Here is a 25,474-nt window from a genome sequence, read left to right on the forward strand (position 1 = left end):
GCGCTCTTCCGTCGTATCCAGTTTGAACTGTAACTAGCACAACTGTATTTAGTAATAGGATAATTTCCACATTGACGCAAAAGAAAGCAGATATTAGCAAACGGCATCTAAGGCCGTTTCCTAGCAACAGCCACGCTGTGCATTACGTACTCGTGGGAAGCCAATGAAATACTTCGTGTGAGGATGGAACTGTCGACCTTCACTTTACAATACTTAGGCACTGCCCCGGCGGTACCGACGCATACGTACTGAAACGTCTTTGGATCGTCAGTGAGTACTGCATATTAGAAATTTCGTGTTGGCCCTGATGTGCATTAAAGGGCAGATTTCTTCAGTGGAAGTCAGTTCTGCGCCTAGTCACAGTATATCGCCCTAGCAGCACCAGGAAAACGGGTTCAGATGTGCTCGCCTTCCACTCGGCGTTGAGCGCCTACAGCGAGATAGCCTTCGTCCTCTGGCGCCAGGAGGGAAGGCGACACATCACGGCGCAAACAGCTTGTAGCGGAAGGCAGTGGTGGTGTGTCGGTCAGCGTGGTTGCTTCCCAAGTAGCTGATCCGGGTTCGAAACCCGGACACCACACAGAAGTTGTCTCCTTTACTCAGGAGAGTGTGTTCAACGCTACTTGATCTTCGAATTTCCGAACAGTTGTGGTACGAATGGTTTTCCTCCACCCCTCGTCTCGCTCCGCGAAGGCTAGTGCGGATTACGATTCACAGCATCGTGTGTCGACTTGTCTCGACTTTGCTCGGCTGACGCGAAAGCTGACGCTTGCAAATGGCCGTATATGTAGAGGACTGGCGCTAGAAACGACTGGGAGACGCCAAATCGACAAACACACAACGGACTCTTTCATTTGACAGTGGCCGCAGGTTCGCCCCTGTGCGTACCGAGAAGCAAGAGAGGTGTCAGCGTGCTGGACCGCAGGATTTCCGCGCAGCAGACTCAAAAACTAAGGAAAAAGGCAAAACTGAAGAAACCAATAGCTCGCGGACTTCCTAGGTGGTCACCCACCTGAGTACTAACCACGCCCAACGCTGTCGAATTTCGGTGATCGGGCATGGACCCGTGTCTTTGGCGTGGCATACAAGTTGGCGAGAACGTCGCCAGACGGGCGGACGCCTTAGTCCTTGTACAGATCACTTGGGATTTGCCTTTTAGGGAAACAAAATGGAATAGCCCTTGGTGGGATCGAACCCACAGCCCCCTCGTTATTAGCATAATAACACTCTAACTTGGTGAGCTTATTGCCCGCGCAATACGGCCGCTTCAGGACTCCACTACCCCAACCGCCGTTTCATCTATCTTTATTAAGGCCCTGCCATTCATTGAAACACTTACGTGTCACTGTTGACTCATTTTCGCCTGTCGCTTCGAGCCCAGAGCCACAACACAACGACCACGGAAACGTCCGTGAGAAGAGGTAAAACTCGACACAGGAAAAGTATGTTCCGCTATTTCTTTTCGACTGCTCAGCCTATGGGACGTGAGACGCCAGCACTGCTGTCACTGTCTTCCCTAGCAAAACCTCCATGGCGTGTTTCTGCGTAATTTACTTGTTCTACAACATGAATGGAGTAGGTTAGTTTCTGAATGATTAAAATGCATTGTCAGATGTGGGGTTCGAACCCACGCTCCCTTTCGGGAACCAGAGCTTAAATCTGGCGCCTTAGACCGCTCGGCCAATCTGACGTGTGAGACAACAGCCCCAGTGACTTCCGTCTCTAGCATTACCTCAAGAACCTGACTGCGAAATCTGTTTCTTTTTTCGGTAGGACGGAATTATGTCAGTCTTACAATATTTAAGGCGCAATGTCAGATGTGGCGTAGGAAACGCATCCCGCGCTCTTCCGTCGTATCCAGTTTGAACTGTAACTAGCACAACTGTATTTAGTAATAGGATAATTTCCACATTGACGCAAAAGAAAGCAGATATTAGCAAACGGCATCTAAGGCCGTTTCCTAGCAACAGCCACGCTGTGCATTACGTACTCGTGGGAAGCCAATGAAATACTTCGTGTGAGGATGGAACTGTCGACCTTCACTTTACAATACTTAGGCACTGCCCCGGCGGTACCGACGCATACGTACTGAAACGTCTTTGGATCGTCAGTGAGTACTGCATATTAGAAATTTCGTGTTGGCCCTGATGTGCATTAAAGGGCAGATTTCTTCAGTGGAAGTCAGTTCTGCGCCTAGTCACAGTATATCGCCCTAGCAGTACCAGGAAAACGGGTTCAGATGTGCTCGCCTTCCACTCGGCGTTGAGCGCCTACAGCGAGATAGCCTTCGTCCTCTGGCGCCAGGAGGGAAGGCGACACATCACGGCGCAAACAGCTTGTAGCGGAAGGCAGTGGTGGTGTGTCGGTCAGCGTAGTTGCTTCCCAAGTAGCTGATCCGGGTTCGAAACCCGGACACCACACAGAAGTTGTCTCCTTTACTCAGGAGAGTGTGTTCAACGCTACTTGATCATCGAATTTCCGAACAGTTGTGGTACGAATGGTTTTCCTCCACCCCTCGTCTCGCTCCGCGAAGGCTAGTGCGGATTACGATTCACAGCATCGTGTGTCGACTTGTCTCGACTTTGCTCGGCTGACGCGAAAGCTGACGCTTGCAAATGGCCGTATATGTAGAGGACTGGCGCTAGAAACGACTGGGAGACGCCAAATCGACAAACACACAACGGACTCTTTCATTTGACAGTGGCCGCAGGTTCGCCCCTGTGCGTACCGAGAAGCAAGAGAGGTGTCAGCGTGCTGGACCGCAGGATTTCCGCGCAGCAGACTCAAAAACAAAGGAAAAAGGCAAAACTGAAGAAACCAATAGCTCGCGGACTTCCTAGGTGGTCACCCACCTGAGTACTAACCACGCCCAACGCTGTCGAATTTCGGTGATCGGGCATGGACCCGTGTCTTTGGCGTGGCATACAAGTTGGCGAGAACGTCGCCAGACGGGCGGACGCCTTAGTCCTTGTACAGATCACTTGGGATTTGCCTTTTAGGGAAACAAAATGGAATAGCCCTTGGTGGGATCGAACCCACAGCCCCCTCGTTATTAGCATAATAACACTCTAACTTGGTGAGCTTATTGCCCGCGCAATACGGCCGCTTCAGGACTCCACTACCCCAACCGCCGTTCCATCTATCTTTATTAAGGCCCTGCCATTCATTGAAACACTTACGTGTCACTGTTGACTCATTTTCGCCTGTCGCTTCGAGCCCAGAGCCACAACACAACGACCACGGAAACGTCCGTGAGAAGAGGTAAAACTCGACACAGGAAAAGTATGTTCCGCTATTTCTTTTCGACTGCTCAGCCTATGGGACGTGAGACGCCAGCACTGCTGTCACTGTCTTCCCTAGCAAAACCTCCATGGCGTGTTTCTGCGTAATTTACTTGTTCTACAACATGAATGGAGTAGGTTAGTTTCTGAATGATTAAAATGCATTGTCAGATGTGGGGTTCGAACCCACGCTCCCTTTCGGGAACCAGAGCTTAAATCTGGCGCCTTAGACCGCTCGGCCAATCTGACGTGTGAGACAACAGCCCCAGTGACTTCCGTCTCTAGCATTACCTCAAGAACCTGACTGCGAAATCTGTTTCTTTTTTCGGTAGGACGGAATTATGTCAGTCTTACAATATTTAAGGCGCAATGTCAGATGTGGCGTAGGAAACGCATCCCGCGCTCTTCCGTCGTATCCAGTTTGAACTGTAACTAGCACAACTGTATTTAGTAATAGGATAATTTCCACATTGACGCAAAAGAAAGCAGATATTAGCAAACGGCATCTAAGGCCGTTTCCTAGCAACAGCCACGCTGTGCATTACGTACTCGTGGGAAGCCAATGAAATACTTCGTGTGAGGATGGAACTGTCGACCTTCACTTTACAATACTTAGGCACTGCCCCGGCGGTACCGACGCATACGTACTGAAACGTCTTTGGATCGTCAGTGAGTACTGCATATTAGAAATTTCGTGTTGGCCCTGATGTGCATTAAAGGGCAGATTTCTTCAGTGGAAGTCAGTTCTGCGCCTAGTCACAGTATATCGCCCTAGCAGTACCAGGAAAACGGGTTCAGATGTGCTCGCCTTCCACTCGGCGTTGAGCGCCTACAGCGAGATAGCCTTCGTCCTCTGGCGCCAGGAGGGAAGGCGACACATCACGGCGCAAACAGCTTGTAGCGGAAGGCAGTGGTGGTGTGTCGGTCAGCGTAGTTGCTTCCCAAGTAGCTGATCCGGGTTCGAAACCCGGACACCACACAGAAGTTGTCTCCTTTACTCAGGAGAGTGTGTTCAACGCTACTTGATCATCGAATTTCCGAACAGTTGTGGTACGAATGGTTTTCCTCCACCCCTCGTCTCGCTCCGCGAAGGCTAGTGCGGATTACGATTCACAGCATCGTGTGTCGACTTGTCTCGACTTTGCTCGGCTGACGCGAAAGCTGACGCTTGCAAATGGCCGTATATGTAGAGGACTGGCGCTAGAAACGACTGGGAGACGCCAAATCGACAAACACACAACGGACTCTTTCATTTGACAGTGGCCGCAGGTTCGCCCCTGTGCGTACCGAGAAGCAAGAGAGGTGTCAGCGTGCTGGACCGCAGGATTTCCGCGCAGCAGACTCAAAAACAAAGGAAAAAGGCAAAACTGAAGAAACCAATAGCTCGCGGACTTCCTAGGTGGTCACCCACCTGAGTACTAACCACGCCCAACGCTGTCGAATTTCGGTGATCGGGCATGGACCCGTGTCTTTGGCGTGGCATACAAGTTGGCGAGAACGTCGCCAGACGGGCGGACGCCTTAGTCCTTGTACAGATCACTTGGGATTTGCCTTTTAGGGAAACAAAATGGAATAGCCCTTGGTGGGATCGAACCCACAGCCCCCTCGTTATTAGCATAATAACACTCTAACTTGGTGAGCTTATTGCCCGCGCAATACGGCCGCTTCAGGACTCCACTACCCCAACCGCCGTTCCATCTATCTTTATTAAGGCCCTGCCATTCATTGAAACACTTACGTGTCACTGTTGACTCATTTTCGCCTGTCGCTTCGAGCCCAGAGCCACAACACAACGACCACGGAAACGTCCGTGAGAAGAGGTAAAACTCGACACAGGAAAAGTATGTTCCGCTATTTCTTTTCGACTGCTCAGCCTATGGGACGTGAGACGCCAGCACTGCTGTCACTGTCTTCCCTAGCAAAACCTCCATGGCGTGTTTCTGCGTAATTTACTTGTTCTACAACATGAATGGAGTAGGTTAGTTTCTGAATGATTAAAATGCATTGTCAGATGTGGGGTTCGAACCCACGCTCCCTTTCGGGAACCAGAGCTTAAATCTGGCGCCTTAGACCGCTCGGCCAATCTGACGTGTGAGACAACAGCCCCAGTGACTTCCGTCTCTAGCATTACCTCAAGAACCTGACTGCGAAATCTGTTTCTTTTTTCGGTAGGACGGAATTATGTCAGTCTTACAATATTTAAGGCGCAATGTCAGATGTGGCGTAGGAAACGCATCCCGCGCTCTTCCGTCGTATCCAGTTTGAACTGTAACTAGCACAACTGTATTTAGTAATAGGATAATTTCCACATTGACGCAAAAGAAAGCAGATATTAGCAAACGGCATCTAAGGCCGTTTCCTAGCAACAGCCACGCTGTGCATTACGTACTCGTGGGAAGCCAATGAAATACTTCGTGTGAGGATGGAACTGTCGACCTTCACTTTACAATACTTAGGCACTGCCCCGGCGGTACCGACGCATACGTACTGAAACGTCTTTGGATCGTCAGTGAGTACTGCATATTAGAAATTTCGTGTTGGCCCTGATGTGCATTAAAGGGCAGATTTCTTCAGTGGAAGTCAGTTCTGCGCCTAGTCACAGTATATCGCCCTAGCAGTACCAGGAAAACGGGTTCAGATGTGCTCGCCTTCCACTCGGCGTTGAGCGCCTACAGCGAGATAGCCTTCGTCCTCTGGCGCCAGGAGGGAAGGCGACACATCACGGCGCAAACAGCTTGTAGCGGAAGGCAGTGGTGGTGTGTCGGTCAGCGTAGTTGCTTCCCAAGTAGCTGATCCGGGTTCGAAACCCGGACACCACACAGAAGTTGTCTCCTTTACTCAGGAGAGTGTGTTCAACGCTACTTGATCATCGAATTTCCGAACAGTTGTACGAATGGTTTTCCTCCACCCCTCGTCTCGCTCCGCGAAGGCTAGTGCGGATTACGATTCACAGCATCGTGTGTCGACTTGTCTCGACTTTGCTCGGCTGACGCGAAAGCTGACGCTTGCAAATGGCCGTATATGTAGAGGACTGGCGCTAGAAACGACTGGGAGTCGCCAAATCGACAAACACACAACGGACTCTTTCATTTGACAGTGGCCGCAGGTTCGCCCCTGTGCGTACCGAGAAGCAAGAGAGGTGTCAGCGTGCTGGACCGCAGGATTTCCGCGCAGCAGACTCAAAAACAAAGGAAAAAGGCAAAACTGAAGAAACCAATAGCTCGCGGACTTCCTAGGTGGTCACCCACCTGAGTACTAACCACGCCCAACGCTGTCGAATTTCGGTGATCGGGCATGGACCCGTGTCTTTGGCGTGGCATACAAGTTGGCGAGAACGTCGCCAGACGGGCGGACGCCTTAGTCCTTGTACAGATCACTTGGGATTTGCCTTTTAGGGAAACAAAATGGAATAGCCCTTGGTGGGATCGAACCCACAGCCCCCTCGTTATTAGCATAATAACACTCTAACTTGGTGAGCTTATTGCCCGCGCAATACGGCCGCTTCAGGACTCCACTACCCCAACCGCCGTTCCATCTATCTTTATTAAGGCCCTGCCATTCATTGAAACACTTACGTGTCACTGTTGACTCATTTTCGCCTGTCGCTTCGAGCCCAGAGCCACAACACAACGACCACGGAAACGTCCGTGAGAAGAGGTAAAACTCGACACAGGAAAAGTATGTTCCGCTATTTCTTTTCGACTGCTCAGCCTATGGGACGTGAGACGCCAGCACTGCTGTCACTGTCTTCCCTAGCAAAACCTCCATGGCGTGTTTCTGCGTAATTTACTTGTTCTACAACATGAATGGAGTAGGTTAGTTTCTGAATGATTAAAATGCATTGTCAGATGTGGGGTTCGAACCCACGCTCCCTTTCGGGAACCAGAGCTTAAATCTGGCGCCTTAGACCGCTCGGCCAATCTGACGTGTGAGACAACAGCCCCAGTGACTTCCGTCTCTAGCATTACCTCAAGAACCTGACTGCGAAATCTGTTTCTTTTTTCGGTAGGACGGAATTATGTCAGTCTTACAATATTTAAGGCGCAATGTCAGATGTGGCGTAGGAAACGCATCCCGCGCTCTTCCGTCGTATCCAGTTTGAACTGTAACTAGCACAACTGTATTTAGTAATAGGATAATTTCCACATTGACGCAAAAGAAAGCAGATATTAGCAAACGGCATCTAAGGCCGTTTCCTAGCAACAGCCACGCTGTGCATTACGTACTCGTGGGAAGCCAATGAAATACTTCGTGTGAGGATGGAACTGTCGACCTTCACTTTACAATACTTAGGCACTGCCCCGGCGGTACCGACGCATACGTACTGAAACGTCTTTGGATCGTCAGTGAGTACTGCATATTAGAAATTTCGTGTTGGCCCTGATGTGCATTAAAGGGCAGATTTCTTCAGTGGAAGTCAGTTCTGCGCCTAGTCACAGTATATCGCCCTAGCAGTACCAGGAAAACGGGTTCAGATGTGCTCGCCTTCCACTCGGCGTTGAGCGCCTACAGCGAGATAGCCTTCGTCCTCTGGCGCCAGGAGGGAAGGCGACACATCACGGCGCAAACAGCTTGTAGCGGAAGGCAGTGGTGGTGTGTCGGTCAGCGTAGTTGCTTCCCAAGTAGCTGATCCGGGTTCGAAACCCGGACACCACACAGAAGTTGTCTCCTTTACTCAGGAGAGTGTGTTCAACGCTACTTGATCATCGAATTTCCGAACAGTTGTGGTACGAATGGTTTTCCTCCACCCCTCGTCTCGCTCCGCGAAGGCTAGTGCGGATTACGATTCACAGCATCGTGTGTCGACTTGTCTCGACTTTGCTCGGCTGACGCGAAAGCTGACGCTTGCAAATGGCCGTATATGTAGAGGACTGGCGCTAGAAACGACTGGGAGACGCCAAATCGACAAACACACAACGGACTCTTTCATTTGACAGTGGCCGCAGGTTCGCCCCTGTGCGTACCGAGAAGCAAGAGAGGTGTCAGCGTGCTGGACCGCAGGATTTCCGCGCAGCAGACTCAAAAACAAAGGAAAAAGGCAAAACTGAAGAAACCAATAGCTCGCGGACTTCCTAGGTGGTCACCCACCTGAGTACTAACCACGCCCAACGCTGTCGAATTTCGGTGATCGGGCATGGACCCGTGTCTTTGGCGTGGCATACAAGTTGGCGAGAACGTCGCCAGACGGGCGGACGCCTTAGTCCTTGTACAGATCACTTGGGATTTGCCTTTTAGGGAAACAAAATGGAATAGCCCTTGGTGGGATCGAACCCACAGACCCCTCGTTATTAGCATAATAACACTCTAACTTGGTGAGCTTATTGCCCGCGCAATACGGCCGCTTCAGGACTCCACTACCCCAACCGCCGTTTCATCTATCTTTATTAAGGCCCTGCCATTCATTGAAACACTTACGTGTCACTGTTGACTCATTTTCGCCTGTCGCTTCGAGCCCAGAGCCACAACACAACGACCACGGAAACGTCCGTGAGAAGAGGTAAAACTCGACACAGGAAAAGTATGTTCCGCTATTTCTTTTCGACTGCTCAGCCTATGGGACGTGAGACGCCAGCACTGCTGTCACTGTCTTCCCTAGCAAAACCTCCATGGCGTGTTTCTGCGTAATTTACTTGTTCTACAACATGAATGGAGTAGGTTAGTTTCTGAATGATTAAAATGCATTGTCAGATGTGGGGTTCGAACCCACGCTCCCTTTCGGGAACCAGAGCTTAAATCTGGCGCCTTAGACCGCTCGGCCAATCTGACGTGTGAGACAACAGCCCCAGTGACTTCCGTCTCTAGCATTATCTCAAGAACCTGACTGCGAAATCTGTTTCTTTTTTCGGTAGGACGGAATTATGTCAGTCTTACAATATTTAAGGCGCAATGTCAGATGTGGCGTAGGAAACGCATCCCGCGCTCTTCCGTCGTATCCAGTTTGAACTGTAACTAGCACAACTGTATTTAGTAATAGGATAATTTCCACATTGACGCAAAAGAAAGCAGATATTAGCAAACGGCATCTAAGGCCGTTTCCTAGCAACAGCCACGCTGTGCATTACGTACTCGTGGGAAGCCAATGAAATACTTCGTGTGAGGATGGAACTGTCGACCTTCACTTTACAATACTTAGGCACTGCCCCGGCGGTACCGACGCATACGTACTGAAACGTCTTTGGATCGTCAGTGAGTACTGCATATTAGAAATTTCGTGTTGGCCCTGATGTGCATTAAAGGGCAGATTTCTTCAGTGGAAGTCAGTTCTGCGCCTAGTCACAGTATATCGCCCTAGCAGTACCAGGAAAACGGGTTCAGATGTGCTCGCCTTCCACTCGGCGTTGAGCGCCTACAGCGAGATAGCCTTCGTCCTCTGGCGCCAGGAGGGAAGGCGACACATCACGGCGCAAACAGCTTGTAACGGAAGGCAGTGGTGGTGTGTCGGTCAGCGTGGTTGCTTCCCAAGTAGCTGATCCGGGTTCGAAACCCGGACACCACACAGAAGTTGTCTCCTTTACTCAGGAGAGTGTGTTCAACGCTACTTGATCTTCGAATTTCCGAACAGTTGTGGTACGAATGGTTTTCCTCCACCCCTCGTCTCGCTCCGCGAAGGCTAGTGCGGATTACGATTCACAGCATCGTGTGTCCTCATGTGTCGACTTGTCTCGACTTTGCTCGGCTGACGCGAAAGCTGACGCTTGCAAATGGCCGTATATGTAGAGGACTGGCGCTAGAAACGACTGGGAGTCGCCAAATCGACAAACACACAACGGACTCTTTCATTTGACAGTGGCCGCAGGTTCGCCCCTGTGCGTACCGAGAAGCAAGAGAGGTGTCAGCGGCTGGACCGCAGGATTTCCGCGCAGCAGACTCAAAAACAAAGGAAAAAGGCAAAACTGAAGAAACCAATAGCTCGCGGACTTCCTAGGTGGTCACCCACCTGAGTACTAACCACGCCCAACGCTGTCGAATTTCGGTGATCGGGCATGGACCCGTGTCTTTGGCGTGGCATACAAGTTGGCGAGAACGTCGCCAGACGGGCGGACGCCTTAGTCCTTGTACAGATCACTTGGGATTTGCCTTTTAGGGAAACAAAATGGAATAGCCCTTGGTGGGATCGAACCCACAGCCCCCTCGTTATTAGCATAATAACACTCTAACTTGGTGAGCTTATTGCCCGCGCAATACGGCCGCTTCAGGACTCCACTACCCCAACCGCCGTTTCATCTATCTTTATTAAGGCCCTGCCATTCATTGAAACACTTACGTGTCACTGTTGACTCATTTTCGCCTGTCGCTTCGAGCCCAGAGCCACAACACAACGACCACGGAAACGTCCGTGAGAAGAGGTAAAACTCGACACAGGAAAAGTATGTTCCGCTATTTCTTTTCGACTGCTCAGCCTATGGGACGTGAGACGCCAGCACTGCTGTCACTGTCTTCCCTAGCAAAACCTCCATGGCGTGTTTCTGCGTAATTTACTTGTTCTACAACATGAATGGAGTAGGTTAGTTTCTGAATGATTAAAATGCATTGTCAGATGTGGGGTTCGAACCCACGCTCCCTTTCGGGAACCAGAGCTTAAATCTGGCGCCTTAGACCGCTCGGCCAATCTGACGTGTGAGACAACAGCCCCAGTGACTTCCGTCTCTAGCATTATCTCAAGAACCTGACTGCGAAATCTGTTTCTTTTTTCGGTAGGACGGAATTATGTCAGTCTTACAATATTTAAGGCGCAATGTCAGATGTGGCGTAGGAAACGCATCCCGCGCTCTTCCGTCGTATCCAGTTTGAACTGTAACTAGCACAACTGTATTTAGTAATAGGATAATTTCCACATTGACGCAAAAGAAAGCAGATATTAGCAAACGGCATCTAAGGCCGTTTCCTAGCAACAGCCACGCTGTGCATTACGTACTCGTGGGAAGCCAATGAAATACTTCGTGTGAGGATGGAACTGTCGACCTTCACTTTACAATACTTAGGCACTGCCCCGGCGGTACCGACGCATACGTACTGAAACGTCTTTGGATCGTCAGTGAGTACTGCATATTAGAAATTTCGTGTTGGCCCTGATGTGCATTAAAGGGCAGATTTCTTCAGTGGAAGTCAGTTCTGCGCCTAGTCACAGTATATCGCCCTAGCAGTACCAGGAAAACGGGTTCAGATGTGCTCGCCTTCCACTCGGCGTTGAGCGCCTACAGCGAGATAGCCTTCGTCCTCTGGCACCAGGAGGGAAGGCGACACATCACGGCGCAAACAGCTTGTAGCGGAAGGCAGTGGTGGTGTGTCGGTCAGCGTGGTTGCTTCCCAAGTAGCTGATCCGGGTTCGAAACCCGGACACCACACAGAAGTTGTCTCCTTTACTCAGGAGAGTGTGTTCAACGCTACTTGATCTTCGAATTTCCGAACAGTTGTGGTACGAATGGTTTTCCTCCACCCCTCGTCTCGCTCCGCGAAGGCTAGTGCGGATTACGATTCACAGCATCGTGTGTCCTCATGTGTCGACTTGTCTCGACTTTGCTCGGCTGACGCGAAAGCTGACGCTTGCAAATGGCCGTATATGTAGAGGACTGGCGCTAGAAACGACTGGGAGTCGCCAAATCGACAAACACACAACGGACTCTTTCATTTGACAGTGGCCGCAGGTTCGCCCCTGTGCGTACCGAGAAGCAAGAGAGGTGTCAGCGTGCTGGACCGCAGGATTTCCGCGCAGCAGACTCAAAAACAAAGGAAAAAGGCAAAACTGAAGAAACCAATAGCTCGCGGACTTCCTAGGTGGTCACCCACCTGAGTACTAACCACGCCCAACGCTGTCGAATTTCGGTGATCGGGCATGGACCCGTGTCTTTGGCGTGGCATACAAGTTGGCGAGAACGTCGCCAGACGGGCGGACGCCTTAGTCCTTGTACAGATCACTTGGGATTTGCCTTTTAGGGAAACAAAATGGAATAGCCCTTGGTGGGATCGAACCCACAGCCCCCTCGTTATTAGCATAATAACACTCTAACTTGGTGAGCTTATTGCCCGCGCAATACGGCCGCTTCAGGACTCCACTACCCCAACCGCCGTTCCATCTATCTTTATTAAGGCCCTGCCATTCATTGAAACACTTACGTGTCACTGTTGACTCATTTTCGCCTGTCGCTTCGAGCCCAGAGCCACAACACAACGACCACGGAAACGTCCGTGAGAAGAGGTAAAACTCGACACAGGAAAAGTATGTTCCGCTATTTCTTTTCGACTGCTCAGCCTATGGGACGTGAGACGCCAGCACTGCTGTCACTGTCTTCCCTAGCAAAACCTCCATGGCGTGTTTCTGCGTAATTTACTTGTTCTACAACATGAATGGAGTAGGTTAGTTTCTGAATGATTAAAATGCATTGTCAGATGTGGGGTTCGAACCCACGCTCCCTTTCGGGAACCAGAGCTTAAATCTGGCGCCTTAGACCGCTCGGCCAATCTGACGTGTGAGACAACAGCCCCAGTGACTTCCGTCTCTAGCATTACCTCAAGAACCTGACTGCGAAATCTGTTTCTTTTTTCGGTAGGACGGAATTATGTCAGTCTTACAATATTTAAGGCGCAATGTCAGATGTGGCGTAGGAAACGCATCCCGCGCTCTTCCGTCGTATCCAGTTTGAACTGTAACTAGCACAACTGTATTTAGTAATAGGATAATTTCCACATTGACGCAAAAGAAAGCAGATATTAGCAAACGGCATCTAAGGCCGTTTCCTAGCAACAGCCACGCTGTGCATTACGTACTCGTGGGAAGCCAATGAAATACTTCGTGTGAGGATGGAACTGTCGACCTTCACTTTACAATACTTAGGCACTGCCCCGGCGGTACCGACGCATACGTACTGAAACGTCTTTGGATCGTCAGTGAGTACTGCATATTAGAAATTTCGTGTTGGCCCTGATGTGCATTAAAGGGCAGATTTCTTCAGTGGAAGTCAGTTCTGCGCCTAGTCACAGTATATCGCCCTAGCAGTACCAGGAAAACGGGTTCAGATGTGCTCGCCTTCCACTCGGCGTTGAGCGCCTACAGCGAGATAGCCTTCGTCCTCTGGCGCCAGGAGGGAAGGCGACACATCACGGCGCAAACAGCTTGTAGCGGAAGGCAGTGGTGGTGTGTCGGTCAGCGTGGTTGCTTCCCAAGTAGCTGATCCGGGTTCGAAACCCGGACACCACACAGAAGTTGTCTCCTTTACTCAGGAGAGTGTGTTCAACGCTACTTGATCTTCGAATTTCCGAACAGTTGTGGTACGAATGGTTTTCCTCCACCCCTCGTCTCGCTCCGCGAAGGCTAGTGCGGATTACGATTCACAGCATCGTGTGTCCTCATGTGTCGACTTGTCTCGACTTTGCTCGGCTGACGCGAAAGCTGACGCTTGCAAATGGCCGTATATGTAGAGGACTGGCGCTAGAAACGACTGGGAGTCGCCAAATCGACAAACACACAACGGACTCTTTCATTTGACAGTGGCCGCAGGTTCGCCCCTGTGCGTACCGAGAAGCAAGAGAGGTGTCAGCGTGCTGGACCGCATGATTTCCGCCCGGCAGACTCAAAAACAAAGGAAAAAGGCAAAACTGAAGAAACCAATAGCTCGCGGACTTCCTAGGTGGTCACCCACCTGAGTACTAACCACGCCCAACGCTGTCGAATTTCGGTGATCGGGCATGGACCCGTGTCTTTGGCGTGGCATACAAGTTGGCGAGAACGTCGCCAGACGGGCGGACGCCTTAGTCCTTGTACAGATCACTTGGGATTTGCCTTTTAGGGAAACAAAATGGAATAGCCCTTGGTGGGATCGAACCCACAGCCCCCTCGTTATTAGCATAATAACACTCTAACTTGGTGAGCTTATTGCCCGCGCAATACGGCCGCTTCAGGACTCCACTACCCCAACCGCCGTTCCATCTATCTTTATTAAGGCCCTGCCATTCATTGAAACACTTACGTGTCACTGTTGACTCATTTTCGCCTGTCGCTTCGAGCCCAGAGCCACAACACAACGACCACGGAAACGTCCGTGAGAAGAGGTAAAACTCGACACAGGAAAAGTATGTTCCGCTATTTCTTTTCGACTGCTCAGCCTATGGGACGTGAGACGCCAGCACTGCTGTCACTGTCTTCCCTAGCAAAACCTCCATGGCGTGTTTCTGCGTAATTTACTTGTTCTACAACATGAATGGAGTAGGTTAGTTTCTGAATGATTAAAATGCATTGTCAGATGTGGGGTTCGAACCCACGCTCCCTTTCGGGAACCAGAGCTTAAATCTGGCGCCTTAGACCGCTCGGCCAATCTGACGTGTGAGACAACAGCCCCAGTGACTTCCGTCTCTAGCATTATCTCAAGAACCTGACTGCGAAATCTGTTTCTTTTTTCGGTAGGACGGAATTATGTCAGTCTTACAATATTTAAGGCGCAATGTCAGATGTGGCGTAGGAAACGCATCCCGCGCTCTTCCGTCGTATCCAGTTTGAACTGTAACTAGCACAACTGTATTTAGTAATAGGATAATTTCCACATTGACGCAAAAGAAAGCAGATATTAGCAAACGGCATCTAAGGCCGTTTCCTAGCAACAGCCACGCTGTGCATTACGTACTCGTGGGAAGCCAATGAAATACTTCGTGTGAGGATGGAACTGTCGACCTTCACTTTACAATACTTAGGCACTGCCCCGGCGGTACCGACGCATACGTACTGAAACGTCTTTGGATCGTCAGTGAGTACTGCATATTAGAAATTTCGTGTTGGCCCTGATGTGCATTAAAGGGCAGATTTCTTCAGTGGAAGTCAGTTCTGCGCCTAGTCACAGTATATCGCCCTAGCAGTACCAGGAAAACGGGTTCAGATGTGCTCGCCTTCCACTCGGCGTTGAGCGCCTACAGCGAGATAGCCTTCGTCCTCTGGCGCCAGGAGGGAAGGCGACACATCACGGCGCAAACAGCTTGTAGCGGAAGGCAGTGGTGGTGTGTCGGTCAGCGTGGTTGCTTCCCAAGTAGCTGATCCGGGTTCGAAACCCGGACACCACACAGAAGTTGTCTCCTTTACTCAGGAGAGTGTGTTCAACGCTACTTGATCTTCGAATTTCCGAACAGTTGTGGTACGAATGGTTTTCCTCCACCCCTCGTCTCGCTCCGCGAAGGCTAGTGCGGATTACGATTCACAGCATCGTGTGTCCTCATGTGTCGACTTGTCTCGACTTTGCTCGGCTGACGCGAAAGCTGACGCTTGCAAATGGCCGTATATGTAGAGGACTGGCGCTAGAAACGACTGGGAGTCGCCAAATCGACAAACACACAACGGACTCTTTCATTTGACAGTGGCCGCAGGTTCGCCCCTGTGCGTACCGAGAAGCAAGAGAGGTGTCAGCGTGCTGGACCGCAGGATTTCCGCGCAGCAGACTCAAAAACAAAGGAAAAAGGCAAAACTGAAGAAACCAATAGCTCGCGGACTTCCTAGGTGGTCACCCACCTGAGTACTAACCACGCCCAACGCTGTCGAATTTCGGTGATCGGGCATGGACCCGTGTCTTTGGCGTGGCATACAAGTTGGCGAGAACGTCGCCAGACGGGCGGACGCCTTAGTCCTTGTACAGATCACTTGGGATTTGCCTTTTAGGGAAACAAAATGGAATAGCCCTTGGTGGGATCGAACCCACAGCCCCCTCGTTATTAGCATAATAACACTCTAACTTGGTGAGCTTATTGCCCGCGCAATACGGCCGCTTCAGGACTCCACTACCCCAACCGCCGTTCCATCTATCTTTATTAAGGCCCTGCCATTCATTGAAACACTTACGTGTCACTGTTGACTCATTTTCGCCTGTCGCTTCGAGCCCAGAGCCACAACACAACGACCACGGAAACGTCCGTGAGAAGAGGTAAAACTCGACACAGGAAAAGTATGTTCCGCTATTTCTTTTCGACTGCTCAGCCTATGGGACGTGAGACGCCAGCACTGCTGTCACTGTCTTCCCTAGCAAAACCTCCATGGCGTGTTTCTGCGTAATTTACTTGTTCTACAACATGAATGGAGTAGGTTAGTTTCTGAATGATTAAAATGCATTGTCAGATGTGGGGTTCGAACCCACGCTCCCTTTCGGGAACCAGAGCTTAAATCTGGCGCCTTAGACCGCTCGGCCAATCTGACGTGTGAGACAACAGCCCCAGTGACTTCCGTCTCTAGCATTATCTCAAGAACCTGACTGCGAAATCTGTTTCTTTTTTCGGTAGGACGGAATTATGTCAGTCTTACAATATTTAAGGCGCAATGTCAGATGTGGCGTAGGAAACGCATCCCGCGCTCTTCCGTCGTATCCAGTTTGAACTGTAACTAGCACAACTGTATTTAGTAATAGGATAATTTCCACATTGACGCAAAAGAAAGCAGATATTAGCAAACGGCATCTAAGGCCGTTTCCTAGCAACAGCCACGCTGTGCATTACGTACTCGTGGGAAGCCAATGAAATACTTCGTGTGAGGATGGAACTGTCGACCTTCACTTTACAATACTTAGGCACTGCCCCGGCGGTACCGACGCATACGTACTGAAACGTCTTTGGATCGTCAGTGAGTACTGCATATTAGAAATTTCGTGTTGGCCCTGATGTGCATTAAAGGGCAGATTTCTTCAGTGGAAGTCAGTTCTGCGCCTAGTCACAGTATATCGCCCTAGCAGTACCAGGAAAACGGGTTCAGATGTGCTCGCCTTCCACTCGGCGTTGAGCGCCTACAGCGAGATAGCCTTCGTCCTCTGGCGCCAGGAGGGAAGGCGACACATCACGGCGCAAACAGCTTGTAGCGGAAGGCAGTGGTGGTGTGTCGGTCAGCGTGGTTGCTTCCCAAGTAGCTGATCCGGGTTCGAAACCCGGACACCACACAGAAGTTGTCTCCTTTACTCAGGAGAGTGTGTTCAACGCTACTTGATCTTCGAATTTCCGAACAGTTGTGGTACGAATGGTTTTCCTCCACCCCTCGTCTCGCTCCGCGAAGGCTAGTGCGGATTACGATTCACAGCATCGTGTGTCCTCATGTGTCGACTTGTCTCGACTTTGCTCGGCTGACGCGAAAGCTGACGCTTGCAAATGGCCGTATATGTAGAGGACTGGCGCTAGAAACGACTGGGAGTCGCCAAATCGACAAACACACAACGGACTCTTTCATTTGACAGTGGCCGCAGGTTCGCCCCTGTGCGTACCGAGAAGCAAGAGAGGTGTCAGCGTGCTGGACCGCAGGATTTCCGCGCAGCAGACTCAAAAACAAAGGAAAAAGGCAAAACTGAAGAAACCAATAGCTCGCGGACTTCCTAGGTGGTCACCCACCTGAGTACTAACCACGCCCAACGCTGTCGAATTTCGGTGATCGGGCATGGACCCGTGTCTTTGGCGTGGCATACAAGTTGGCGAGAACGTCGCCAGACGGGCGGACGCCTTAGTCCTTGTACAGATCACTTGGGATTTGCCTTTTAGGGAAACAAAATGGAATAGCCCTTGGTGGGATCGAACCCACAGCCCCCTCGTTATTAGCATAATAACACTCTAACTTGGTGAGCTTATTGCCCGCGCAATACGGCCGCTTCAGGACTCCACTACCCCAACCGCCGTTCCATCTATCTTTATTAAGGCCCTGCCATTCATTGAAACACTTACGTGTCACTGTTGACTCATTTTCGCCTGTCGCTTCGAGCCCAGAGCCACAACACAACGACCACGGAAACGTCCGTGAGAAGAGGTAAAACTCGACACAGGAAAAGTATGTTCCGCTATTTCTTTTCGACTGCTCAGCCTATGGGACGTGAGACGCCAGCACTGCTGTCACTGTCTTCCCTAGCAAAACCTCCATGGCGTGTTTCTGCGTAATTTACTTGTTCTACAACATGAATGGAGTAGATTAGTTTCTGAATGATTAAAATGCATTGTCAGATGTGGGGTTCGAACCCACGCTCCCTTTCGGGAACCAGAGCTTAAATCTGGCGCCTTAGACCGCTCGGCCAATCTGACGTGTGAGACAACAGCCCCAGTGACTTCCGTCTCTAGCATTATCTCAAGAACCTGACTGCGAAATCTGTTTCTTTTTTCGGTAGGACGGAATTATGTCAGTCTTACAATATTTAAGGCGCAATGTCAGATGTGGCGTAGGAAACGCATCCCGCGCTCTTCCGTCGTATCCAGTTTGAACTGTAACTAGCACAACTGTATTTAGTAATAGGATAATTTCCACATTGACGCAAAAGAAAGCAGATATTAGCAAACGGCATCTAAGGCCGTTTCCTAGCAACAGCCACGCTGTGCATTACGTACTCGTGGGAAGCCAATGAAATACTTCGTGTGAGGATGGAACTGTCGACCTTCACTTTACAATACTTAGGCACTGCCCCGGCGGTACCGACGCATACGTACTGAAACGTCTTTGGATCGTCAGTGAGTACTGCATATTAGAAATTTCGTGTTGGCCCTGATGTGCATTAAAGGGCAGATTTCTTCAGTGGAAGTCAGTTCTGCGCCTAGTCACAGTATATCGCCCTAGCAGTACCAGGAAAACGGGTTCAGATGTGCTCGCCTTCCACTCGGCGTTGAGCGCCTACAGCGAGATAGCCTTCGTCCTCTGGCGCCAGGAGGGAAGGCGACACATCACGGCGCAAACAGCTTGTAGCGGAAGGCAGTGGTGGTGTGTCGGTCAGCGTGGTTGCTTCCCAAGTAGCTGATCCGGGTTCGAAACCCGGACACCACACAGAAGTTGTCTCCTTTACTCAGGAGAGTGTGTTCAACGCTACTTGATCTTCGAATTTCCGAACAGTTGTGGTACGAATGGTTTTCCTCCACCCCTCGTCTCGCTCCGCGAAGGCTAGTGCGGATTACGATTCACAGCATCGTGTGTCCTCATGTGTCGACTTGTCTCGACTTTGCTCGGCTGACGCGAAAGCTGACGCTTGCAAATGGCCGTATATGTAGAGGACTGGCGCTAGAAACGACTGGGAGTCGCCAAATCGACAAACACACAACGGACTCTTTCATTTGACAGTGGCCGCAGGTTCGCCCCTGTGCGTACCGAGAAGCAAGAGAGGTGTCAGCGTGCTGGACCGCAGGATTTCCGCGCAGCAGACTCAAAAACAAAGGAAAAAGGCAAAACTGAAGAAACCAATAGCTCGCGGACTTCCTAGGTGGTCACCCACCTGAGTACTAACCACGCCCAACGCTGTCGAATTTCGGTGATCGGGCATGGACCCGTGTCTTTGGCGTGGCATACAAGTTGGCGAGAACGTCGCCAGACGGGCGGACGCCTTAGTCCTTGTACAGATCACTTGGGATTTGCCTTTTAGGGAAACAAAATGGAATAGCCCTTGGTGGGATCGAACCCACAGCCCCCTCGTTATTAGCATAATAACACTCTAACTTGGTGAGCTTATTGCCCGCGCAATACGGCCGCTTCAGGACTCCACTACCCCAACCGCCGTTCCATCTATCTTTATTAAGGCCCTGCCATTCATTGAAACACTTACGTGTCACTGTTGACTCATTTTCGCCTGTCGCTTCGAGCCCAGAGCCACAACACAACGACCACGGAAACGTCCGTGAGAAGAGGTAAAACTCGACACAGGAAAAGTATGTTCCGCTATTTCTTTTCGACTGCTCAGCCTATGGGACGTGAGACGCCAGCACTGCTGTCACTGTCTTCCCTAGCAAAACCTCCATGGCGTGTTTCTGCGTAATTTACTTGTTCTACAACATGAATGGAGTAGGTTAGTTTCTGAATGATTAAAATGCATTGTCAGATGTGGGGTTCGAACCCACGCTCCCTTTCGGGAACCAGAGCTTAAATCTGGCGCCTTAGACCGCTCGGCCAATCTGACGTGTGAGACAACAGCCCCAGTGACTTCCGTCTCTAGCATTATCTCAAGAACCTGACTGCGAAATCTGTTTCTTTTTTCGGTAGGACGGAATTATGTCAGTCTTACAATATTTAAGGCGCAATGTCAGATGTGGCGTAGGAAACGCATCCCGCGCTCTTCCGTCGTATCCAGTTTGAACTGTAACTAGCACAACTGTATTTAGTAATAGGATAATTTCCACATTGACGCAAAAGAAAGCAGATATTAGCAAACGGCATCTAAGGCCGTTTCCTAGCAACAGCCACGCTGTGCATTACGTACTCGTGGGAAGCCAATGAAATACTTCGTGTGAGGATGGAACTGTCGACCTTCACTTTACAATACTTAGGCACTGCCCCGGCGGTACCGACGCATACGTACTGAAACGTCTTTGGATCGTCAGTGAGTACTGCATATTAGAAATTTCGTGTTGGCCCTGATGTGCATTAAAGGGCAGATTTCTTCAGTGGAAGTCAGTTCTGCGCCTAGTCACAGTATATCGCCCTAGCAGTACCAGGAAAACGGGTTCAGATGTGCTCGCCTTCCACTCGGCGTTGAGCGCCTACAGCGAGATAGCCTTCGTCCTCTGGCTCCAGGAGGGAAGGCGACACATCACGGCGCAAACAGCTTGTAGCGGAAGGCAGTGGTGGTGTGTCGGTCAGCGTGGTTGCTTCCCAAGTAGCTGATCCGGGTTCGAAACCCGGACACCACACAGAAGTTGTCTCCTTTACTCAGGAGAGTGTGTTCAACGCTACTTGATCTTCGAATTTCCGAACAGTTGTGGTACGAATGGTTTTCCTCCACCCCTCGTCTCGCTCCGCGAAGGCTAGTGCGGATTACGATTCACAGCATCGTGTGTCCTCATGTGTCGACTTGTCTCGACTTTGCTCGGCTGACGCGAAAGCTGACGCTTGCAAATGGCCGTATATGTAGAGGACTGGCGCTAGAAACGACTGGGAGACGCCAAATCGACAAACACACAACGGACTCTTTCATTTGACAGTGGCCGCAGGTTCGCCCCTGTGCGTACCGAGAAGCAAGAGAGGTGTCAGCGTGCTGGACCGCAGGATTTCCGCGCAGCAGACTCAAAAACAAAGGAAAAAGGCAAAACTGAAGAAACCAATAGCTCGCGGACTTCCTAGGTGGTCACCCACCTGAGTACTAACCACGCCCAACGCTGTCGAATTTCGGTGATCGGGCATGGACCCGTGTCTTTGGCGTGGCATACAAGTTGGCGAGAACGTCGCCAGACGGGCGGACGCCTTAGTCCTTGTACAGATCACTTGGGATTTGCCTTTTAGGGAAACAAAATGGAATAGCCCTTGGTGGGATCGAACCCACAGCCCCCTCGTTATTAGCATAATAACACTCTAACTTGGTGAGCTTATTGCCCGCGCAATACGGCCGCTTCAGGACTCCACCACCCCAACCGCCGTTTCATCTATCTTTATTAAGGCCCTGCCATTCATTGAAACACTTACGTGTCACTGTTGACTCATTTTCGCCTGTCGCTTCGAGCCCAGAGCCACAACACAACGACCACGGAAACGTCCGTGAGAAGAGGTAAAACTCGACACAGGAAAAGTATGTTCCGCTATTTCTTTTCGACTGCTCAGCCTATGGGACGTGAGACGCCAGCACTGCTGTCACTGTCTTCCCTAGCAAAACCTCCATGGCGTGTTTCTGCGTAATTTACTTGTTCTACAACATGAATGGAGTAGGTTAGTTTCTGAATGATTAAAATGCATTGTCAGATGTGGGGTTCGAACCCACGCTCCCTTTCGGGAAGCAGAGCTTAAATCTGGCGCCTTAGACCGCTCGGCCAATCTGACGTGTGAGACAACAGCCCCAGTGACTTCCGTCTCTAGCATTATCTCAAGAACCTGACTGCGAAATCTGTTTCTTTTTTCGGTAGGACGGAATTATGTCAGTCTTACAATATTTAAGGCGCAATGTCAGATGTGGCGTAGGAAACGCATCCCGCGCTCTTCCGTCGTATCCAGTTTGAACTGTAACTAGCACAACTGTATTTAGTAATAGGATAATTTCCACATTGACGCAAAAGAAAGCAGATATTAGCAAACGGCATCTAAGGCCGTTTCCTAGCAACAGCCACGCTGTGCATTACGTACTCGTGGGAAGCCAATGAAATACTTCGTGTGAGGATGGAACTGTCGACCTTCACTTTACAATACTTAGGCACTGCCCCGGCGGTACCGACGCATACGTACTGAAACGTCTTTGGATCGTCAGTGAGTACTGCATATTAGAAATTTCGTGTTGGCCCTGATGTGCATTAAAGGGCAGATTTCTTCAGTGGAAGTCAGTTCTGCGCCTAGTCACAGTATATCGCCCTAGCAGCACCAGGAAAACGGGTTCAGATGTGCTCGCCTTCCACTCGGCGTTGAGCGCCTACAGCGAGATAGCCTTCGTCCTCTGGCGCCAGGAGGGAAGGCGACACATCACGGCGCAAACAGCTTGTAGCGGAAGGCAGTGGTGGTGTGTCGGTCAGCGTGGTTGCTTCCCAAGTAGCTGATCCGGGTTCGAAACCCGGACACCACACGGAAGTTGTCTCCTTTACTCAGGAGAGTGTGTTCAACGCTACTTGATCTTCGAATTTCCGAACAGTTGTGGTATGAATGGTTTTCCTCCACCCCTCGTCTCGCTCCGCGAAGGCTAGTGCGGATTACGATTCACAGCATCGTGTGTCGACTTGTCTCGACTTTGCTCGGCTGACGCGAAAGCTGACGCTTGCAAATGGCCGTATATATAGAGGACTGGCGCTAGAAACGACTGGGAGACGCCAAATCGACAAACACACAACGGACTCTTTCATTTGACAGTGGCCGCAGGTTCGCCCCTGTGCGTACCGAGAAGCAAGAGAGGTGTCAGCGTGCTGGACCGCAGGATTTCCGCGCAGCAGACTCAAAAACAAAGGAAAAAGGCAAAACTGAAGAAACCAATAGCTCGCGGACTTCCTAGGTGGTCACCCACCTGAGTACTAACCACGCCCAACGCTGTCGAATTTCGGTGATCGGGCATGGACCCGTGTCTTTGGCGTGGCATACAAGTTGGCGAGAACGTCGCCAGACGGGCAGACGCCTTAGTCCTTGTACAGATCACTTGGGATTTGCCTTTTAGGGAAACAAAATGGAATAGCCCTTGGTGGGATCGAACCCACAGCCCCCTCGTTATTAGCATAATAACACTCTAACTTGGTGAGCTTATTGCCCGCGCAATACGGCCGCTTCAGGACTCCACTACCCCAACCGCCGTTTCATCTATCTTTATTAAGGCCCTGCCATTCATTGAAACACTTACGTGTCACTGTTGACTCATTTTCGCCTGTCGCTTCGAGCCCAGAGCCACAACACAACGACCACGGAAACGTCCGTGAGAAGAGGTAAAACTCGACACAGGAAAAGTATGTTCCGCTATTTCTTTTCGACTGCTCAGCCTATGGGACGTGAGACGCCAGCACTGCTGTCACTGTCTTCCCTAGCAAAACCTCCATGGCGTGTTTCTGCGTAATTTACTTGTTCTACAACATGAATGGAGTAGGTTAGTTTCTGAATGATTAAAATGCATTGTCAGATGTGGGGTTCGAACCCACGCTCCCTTTCGGGAACCAGAGCTTAAATCTGGCGCCTTAGACCGCTCGGCCAATCTGACGTGTGAGACAACAGCCCCAGTGACTTCCGTCTCTAGCATTATCTCAAGAACCTGACTGCGAAATCTGTTTCTTTTTTCGGTAGGACGGAATTATGTCAGTCTTACAATATTTAAGGCGCAATGTCAGATGTGGCGTAGGAAACGCATCCCGCGCTCTTCCGTCGTATCCAGTTTGAACTGTAACTAGCACAACTGTATTTAGTAATAGGATAATTTCCACATTGACGCAAAAGAAAGCAGATATTAGCAAACGGCATCTAAGGCCGTTTCCTAGCAACAGCCACGCTGTGCATTACGTACTCGTGGGAAGCCAATGAAATACTTCGTGTGAGGATGGAACTGTCGACCTTCACTTTACAATACTTAGGCACTGCCCCGGCGGTACCGACGCATACGTACTGAAACGTCTTTGGATCGTCAGTGAGTACTGCATATTAGAAATTTCGTGTTGGCCCTGATGTGCATTAAAGGGCAGATTTCTTCAGTGGAAGTCAGTTCTGCGCCTAGTCACAGTATATCGCCCTAGCAGCACCAGGAAAACGGGTTCAGATGTGCTCGCCTTCCACTCGGCGTTGAACGCCTACAGCGAGATAGCCTTCGTCCTCTGGCGCCAGGAGGGAAGGCGACACATCACGGCGCAAACAGCTTGTAGCGGAAGGCAGTGGTGGTGTGTCGGTCAGCGTGGTTGCTTCCCAAGTAGCTGATCCGGGTTCGAAACCCGGACACCACACAGAAGTTGTCTCCTTTACTCAGGAGAGTGTGTTCAACGCTACTTGATCTTCGAATTTCCGAACAGTTGTGGTACGAATGGTTTTCCTCCACCCCTCGTCTCGCTCCGCGAAGGCTAGTGCGGATTACGATTCACAGCATCGTGTGTCGACTTGTCTCGACTTTGCTCGGCTGACGCGAAAGCTGACGCTTGCAAATGGCCGTATATGTAGAGGACTGGCGCTAGAAACGACTGGGAGACGCCAAATCGACAAACACACAACGGACTCTTTCATTTGACAGTGGCCGCAGGTTCGCCCCTGTGCGTACCGAGAAGCAAGAGAGGTGTCAGCGTGCTGGACCGCAGGATTTCCGCGCAGCAGACTCAAAAACTAAGGAAAAAGGCAAAACTGAAGAAACCAATAGCTCGCGGACTTCCTAGGTAGTCACCCACCTGAGTACTAACCACGCCCAACGCTGTCGAATTTCGGTGATCGGGCATGGACCCGTGTCTTTGGCGTGGCATACAAGTTGGCGAGAACGTCGCCAGACGGGCGGACGCCTTAGTCCTTGTACAGATCACTTGGGATTTGCCTTTTAGGGAAACAAAATGGAATAGCCCTTGGTGGGATCGAACCCACAGCCCCCTCGTTATTAGCATAATAACACTCTAACTTGGTGAGCTTATTGCCCGCGCAATACGGCCGCTTCAGGACTCCACTACCCCAACCGCCGTTTCATCTATCTTTATTAAGGCCCTGCCATTCATTGAAACACTTACGTGTCACTGTTGACTCATTTTCGCCTGTCGCTTCGAGCCCAGAGCCACAACACAACGACCACGGAAACGTCCGTGAGAAGAGGTAAAACTCGACACAGGAAAAGTATGTTCCGCTAATTCTTTTCGACTGCTCAGCCTATGGGACGTGA

General features: G+C 50.6%; 13 non-coding genes across 13 annotated transcripts; all 13 read right to left on the bottom strand.

Moving 5' to 3' along the window:
* Window positions 1-1,606: 1,606 nt before the first annotated feature.
* On the bottom strand, window positions 1,607-1,690 carry Trnal-uaa (transfer RNA leucine (anticodon UAA)). Its single transcript has one exon. It is a non-coding gene; the product is annotated as a tRNA-Leu (tRNA).
* Window positions 1,691-3,446: 1,756 nt separating this feature from the next.
* On the bottom strand, window positions 3,447-3,530 carry Trnal-uaa (transfer RNA leucine (anticodon UAA)). Its single transcript has one exon. It is a non-coding gene; the product is annotated as a tRNA-Leu (tRNA).
* A 1,756-nt stretch (window positions 3,531-5,286) lies between these two features.
* Trnal-uaa (transfer RNA leucine (anticodon UAA)) lies at window positions 5,287-5,370 on the bottom strand. The gene has a single exon. It is a non-coding gene; the product is annotated as a tRNA-Leu (tRNA).
* Window positions 5,371-7,123: 1,753 nt separating this feature from the next.
* Trnal-uaa (transfer RNA leucine (anticodon UAA)) lies at window positions 7,124-7,207 on the bottom strand. Its single transcript has one exon. It is a non-coding gene; the product is annotated as a tRNA-Leu (tRNA).
* A 1,756-nt stretch (window positions 7,208-8,963) lies between these two features.
* Trnal-uaa (transfer RNA leucine (anticodon UAA)) lies at window positions 8,964-9,047 on the bottom strand. Its single transcript has one exon. It is a non-coding gene; the product is annotated as a tRNA-Leu (tRNA).
* Window positions 9,048-10,812: 1,765 nt separating this feature from the next.
* Trnal-uaa (transfer RNA leucine (anticodon UAA)) lies at window positions 10,813-10,896 on the bottom strand. Its single transcript has one exon. It is a non-coding gene; the product is annotated as a tRNA-Leu (tRNA).
* A 1,766-nt stretch (window positions 10,897-12,662) lies between these two features.
* Trnal-uaa (transfer RNA leucine (anticodon UAA)) lies at window positions 12,663-12,746 on the bottom strand. The gene has a single exon. It is a non-coding gene; the product is annotated as a tRNA-Leu (tRNA).
* Window positions 12,747-14,512: 1,766 nt separating this feature from the next.
* Window positions 14,513-14,596, bottom strand: Trnal-uaa (transfer RNA leucine (anticodon UAA)). Its single transcript has one exon. It is a non-coding gene; the product is annotated as a tRNA-Leu (tRNA).
* Window positions 14,597-16,362: 1,766 nt separating this feature from the next.
* On the bottom strand, window positions 16,363-16,446 carry Trnal-uaa (transfer RNA leucine (anticodon UAA)). The gene has a single exon. It is a non-coding gene; the product is annotated as a tRNA-Leu (tRNA).
* A 1,766-nt stretch (window positions 16,447-18,212) lies between these two features.
* Window positions 18,213-18,296, bottom strand: Trnal-uaa (transfer RNA leucine (anticodon UAA)). The gene has a single exon. It is a non-coding gene; the product is annotated as a tRNA-Leu (tRNA).
* Window positions 18,297-20,062: 1,766 nt separating this feature from the next.
* Window positions 20,063-20,146, bottom strand: Trnal-uaa (transfer RNA leucine (anticodon UAA)). Its single transcript has one exon. It is a non-coding gene; the product is annotated as a tRNA-Leu (tRNA).
* Window positions 20,147-21,912: 1,766 nt separating this feature from the next.
* On the bottom strand, window positions 21,913-21,996 carry Trnal-uaa (transfer RNA leucine (anticodon UAA)). Its single transcript has one exon. It is a non-coding gene; the product is annotated as a tRNA-Leu (tRNA).
* Window positions 21,997-23,752: 1,756 nt separating this feature from the next.
* On the bottom strand, window positions 23,753-23,836 carry Trnal-uaa (transfer RNA leucine (anticodon UAA)). Its single transcript has one exon. It is a non-coding gene; the product is annotated as a tRNA-Leu (tRNA).
* Between the last annotated feature and the right edge of the window lie 1,638 nt (window positions 23,837-25,474).

The sequence above is a fragment of the Schistocerca gregaria genome, chromosome 7 (genome assembly GCF_023897955.1).
Source record: "Schistocerca gregaria isolate iqSchGreg1 chromosome 7, iqSchGreg1.2, whole genome shotgun sequence".
Taxonomy (NCBI): domain Eukaryota; kingdom Metazoa; phylum Arthropoda; class Insecta; order Orthoptera; family Acrididae; genus Schistocerca; species Schistocerca gregaria.